We start from the raw sequence: 5,009 nt of genomic DNA, 5'->3' as shown, positions 1-5,009 counted from the left end.
CCAAACTATGTTGAATGCTGGCCTTTTGAAGGTATTTTATGTAAATATTATCGTGTGCATGTTTGGTTTCCATTCACGTATGCTTTTTATCCTTAGGCTGTTTCCTTTGCCGTCTTCCCCTTCTGGGAAGGCAAGTACTCGAGCTTTCTTAGATTGGAGCGAGGTGAATGGAAGCCGGACGGCCGGCTACTTTGGTAGACGGTCGGCGGTGGGAGAAAAACCGGCTTTTGTTATATGAGTCTGTTTGTCCCTAGCCGTTTTTCTTGTGGGCACCCCTTCCTGCCCTTAACTCCTGCCAGCCGGACAGCCGGTTCTTCGAACTGTGACTTTTGGCAAGAGAAGGCTTGGGAGCCGGCACACTACTTGTCTGACTACGGGTAGGACTTCTAATATAACTCCAGGCGGCCAGTCCCCGGGGCGACTAGTCGAACCCAGTGCCGGACGTAAAAAAGCGAATGCAACGACAAGGCCATAAGCTTGATACTTTTCATTTATAGACAAAGGATGGCAGTCCTCGAGCTCTCCTCGGGGGCCCTATTGTCTCGTACTTAGTAAAAAAAGTTAGCGTGATACATACTGCATTTCAGCTGTAAAACCTTCGGAGGAGGTTTGCGTTCCATGGTCGTTCCGACTCCTTGCCGGAGTCGTTTCTCTTTCATGCCTTCGGCTTCTGCGCGTCGATCAGGTAGTAGGAGTCGTTGCCTAAGGCTCTGCTGATGGTGAAGGGGCCCTCCCAAGGGGCCGAGAGCTTGTGCTGGTCGGCTGTTTGCTGGATCAGCCGGAGCACAAGATCGCCCTCTTGGAAGGATCTTGGCTTGACCTTCCGGCTGTGGTAGCGGCGCAGGCCCTGCTGATAGATGGCGGACCGGCTGAGGGCTAACAGCCGGCTTTCTTCCAGCAGGTCGACATCGTCTTCTTGTGCTTCCTTGGCCTCCGCTTCCGTGTACATGGTTACTCGAGGTGAGTCGAACTCGATGTCAGTTGGGATGACCGCCTCGGCACCATACATGAGGAAGAAAGGGGTGAAGCCGGTTGACTTGTTTGGTGTAGTGCGCAGACTCCAGAGGACAGCCGGCAGCTCATCGAGCCAATAGCCGGCTGAGCGCTCCAGTGGTACGATCAGTCGGGGCTTGATGCCGGAAAGGATGAGGCCGTTGGCTCGCTCGACCTGGCCTTTTGACTGCGGGTGGGCGACGGATGCTAGATCCAACCGGATGCCTTGCGTCGCGCAGAAACGTGCCAAGGCTCCCTTGGCGAAATTTGTGCCATTGTCGGTGATGATGCTGTGTGGCACGCCGTACCGAGTTGTTATATCTGCGATAAATGTGACGGCAGTCGGCCCATTCAGCTTCTTGACCGGCTTTGCTTCGATCCATTTGGTGAATTTGTCCACGGCGACAAGCAGATGTGTCATGCCGCCGCGCGCCGTCTTGAATGGGCCCACCATGTCCAGTCCCCAAACGGCGAAGGGCCAGGTGAGGGGAATGGTCTTGAGTGCTGAAGCCGGCATGTGTTTCTTGGAGCTGAAGAGTTGGCACCCTTTGCAATGTTTAACTAACTCCTTGGCGTCATCCAAAGCAGTCGGCCAAAAGAAACCATGGCGGAAGGCTTTGGCGACGAGTGATCTTGAGGCCGCATGGTGGCCGCATTCTCCTTGGTGGATGTCTCTGAGGATTGCAATGCCCTTCTCTTGCTCGACGCATCGCTGGAGGACTCCAGTGACACTGCGCTTGACGAGCTCTCTGTTGACGATTGTGTATGCTCCGGCTCGATGTTGGACTTGTCTTGCCTCTACTTCGCCGGCCGGCAGATCTTGGTTTATTAGGAAGTTGAGGATGGATTGAGCCCATGACGGAGCTGCGACTTCTTCTATTGCCAAAACGGCTACTGTGACCAGGGCGGGCGGGCTGGGCGGTGAAATGCTGGAGTCAGCCGCCGCCTGTTGTGTTGGTGTAGTCTCTGGGCCGACTACCGCAGTCCCCGAGCCGGGTGAGGCAGTCCCCGGGTCGGGCATAACTACGGAAGTCCCCGAGCCGCCTGCTGATACCCCCTGGCCGACTATCGAAGTCCCCGGGCCACCTGCTTGGTTCTTCGAGCCAGACCCGGCCGCGTCGGGGTCAGGCGGCACGAAGATGGAATCGGACTCTGGAGACGGCTTGATAGACGGCTTGATGAGGCGTTGTAGAGAGATGTTGGTTGGTATTGCTTGCCGGGTAGAGCCTATTCGAGCCAGAGCATCAGCTGGCTCGTTGTCGGCTCGTGGTACATGGAGGAATTCGCATCCTTCAAAATACCCGCTGATCTGCTGAACGAGGAAGCGGTAGCTTGCCATATTTGCGTCCTTGGCATCCCAGTCGCCGGATGATTGCTAGACCACCAAGTCCGAGTCGCCATAACATAGGATCCGGCGAATGCCGAGTTCTTTGTCAAGCCGGAGCCCGTGTATGAGCGCCTCGTACTCGGCCACGTTGTTGGAGGCGGCAAAGTGAATTTGCAGCGTGTATCTGAGCTTGTCGCCTTTGGGAGAGGTGAGGATGATGCCGGCTCCCAAGCCGGTGCGCATCTTGGACCCATCAAAGTGCATGCGCCAATGAGTGGAGTCGGGAGCCGGCGGTAGGTACTGGGTCTCGGCCCAGTCGACGAGGAAGTCGGCCAATGCTTGGGACTTGATGGCGGTGTGAGGCTAGTAGAATATTGTGTAAGGGGCCAGCTCGATGGCCCATTTTGCCACCCGGCCGGATGCATCCCGGCTGCCTATGATCTCGGCCAGCGGGGCGGTGCATACGACCGTGATGGGATGCTCTTGGAAGTAGGGCTTCAGCTTCTTGGCGGCGAAGTACACGCCATAGCACAGCTTCTGGTAGTGCGGGTAGTTCTGCTTCGAGGTAGACAGCACCTCGCTCAAATAATACACCGATCTCTGGACCGGCTGGGCTCGGCCTTCTTCTGGGCGTTGGACTATGATGACGGTGCTGACCACCCGGCTGGTTGCGGCAATGTAGAGGAGCATGGGATCTTTCTCAGTCGGCGCCGCTAGGACTAGCGGTGTGGCCAGCATCTTCTTCAGCTCGTGGAAAGCTTGGTCAGCTTGGTCATTCCACTCGAAGTGAGTGGTCTTCTTCATGAGGCGGTAGAGGGGGAGAGCTTTCTCTCCGAGCCGGCTGATGAAGCGGTTTAGGGAGGCCAAGCATCCGGTAAACTTCTGGACGTCTCGAAGTTTGGTGGGAATCGCCATTCTCTCAATGGCCTTGATCTTTACTGGGTTGCATTCGATGCCGCATTCGGAGACCAGGAAGGCTAGGAGCTGGCCGGCTGGTACTCCGAACATGCATTTCTCGGGGTTAAGCTTGATTTGGAACCGGCATAGGTTCTCAAATGTTTCCTTAAGGTCTTCCAGCAAGGTGTCGCGCTTCTCCGTCTTCACCACAATGTCGTCTACGTAGACATGGGCATTCCTGCCGAGTTGCTTGAGGAGGCACTTCTGCATGCAACGCTGAAAAGTGGCACCGGCATTTCTCAAGCCGAATGTCATAGTTAGGTAGCAGAAGGCTCCGAATGGCGTGATGAAGGCGGTCTTCAGGCGGTCTGCCGGATCCAACTTTATCTAGTGATACCCTGAGTAAGCATCCAAGAAACTCAACAGCTCGCATCCGGCCGTGGAGTCTATCACTTGGTCAATCCTCGGCAGGGCAAAGGGATCTTTGCGGCAGGCCTTGTTGAGGCTCGTGTAGTCTAGACACATGCGCCACTTGTTGTTCTTCTTTAGCACGAGGACCGGGTTGGCGAGCCACTCTGGAAAGAAAACTTCCATAATGAAGCCGGCTGCCAGAAGCCGTGCTATCTCCTCTCCCACAATCCTGCGTTTCTCCTCCGACAGTCGGCGAAGGGGTTGTTTGACCGACTTTGCGTCTTCTCGGACGTGTAGTTTGTGCTCGGTGAATTCCTTCGGGACGCCCGGCATGTCCTTGGGGGACCATGCAAAGATGTCCCGCTTCTCACGGAGGAAATCGGCGAGCTCGCCTTCCTATTTGCTGTTTAGGTTTGCCCCGATGACGGAAAACCTCTCTGGGTGCTCGGGGTCAAGAGGTATCTTCTTCGTCTCCTTGTCCGGCTGGAAAGATCCCTGAGCATCATGCTCCTTGGGATCGGGGGACAAGGCCAACTGCTTGCCGGCTATGGCCATGACTCGGTCCAACATCTTCTTTTCTTCGGCAATCACAAGGGACTCGGCCAGCCGGCTGCTGGCTGCTGCGCACTCAGAGGACTTCTTGTAATCGCCGGCTACGGTGATGACGCCTTTGGTGCTTGGTATCTTCATCTTGAGGTATGCATAGTGGGGAACTGCCATGAATTTGGCCAAGGCAGGTCGGCCGAGCAATGCATGGTAAGGGCTCTCCAGGTCCACCACTTCAAACCAGATCGCTTCCCGGCGGAAATGCTCCTTGTCCCCAAAAAGTACATCAATCTTGATCTTGCCAATGGGGGCGCAGGACATGCCGGGTACGATGCCATGGAATACTGTTCGAGTAGGCATGAGTTGCTTTGTCTTAACGTTCAGCTTCTCCAGGGTGTCGCGGTACAAGATGTTGATGCTGCTCCCGCCGTCTATCAACACATGGGAGAAGCGGGCGACGCATCTGTCCGTTGCAAGGGTGGCATCCAGAACCAACGCATAAGAGCTGGGAGATGGCATCACCTCTGGGTGATCGGCCCGGCTCCAGCTGATAGGTTTTTCTGACTAGTGCATGTGCTCGGCGGGGTTGGCAGCAACCATGCTGACTTCCTGGTTCTCTCAACGTTTGTTGCGCCGGTCTTCGGGCTGGCTTGTAAAGACGATATAGGCGGCATGCTCGTCGGGGAACTCATCATGCACGGCTCCGACTGCGGGCCGAGCGGCCGGCGCCGGCGGAACCGGAGGCTGCAGGCCAGCAGGCGGAGGCGGCGCGAGCCCTTCGCCTTTGGAGATTCGGGTGAGCCAATGGCACTTCCGGGTTGTGTGGTTGGACGGC

This window comes from Triticum urartu, chromosome 1 (genome assembly GCF_003073215.2).
Source record: "Triticum urartu cultivar G1812 chromosome 1, Tu2.1, whole genome shotgun sequence".
Taxonomy (NCBI): Eukaryota; Viridiplantae; Streptophyta; class Magnoliopsida; order Poales; family Poaceae; genus Triticum; species Triticum urartu.
Note: the sequence above shows the minus strand (reverse complement) of the source record.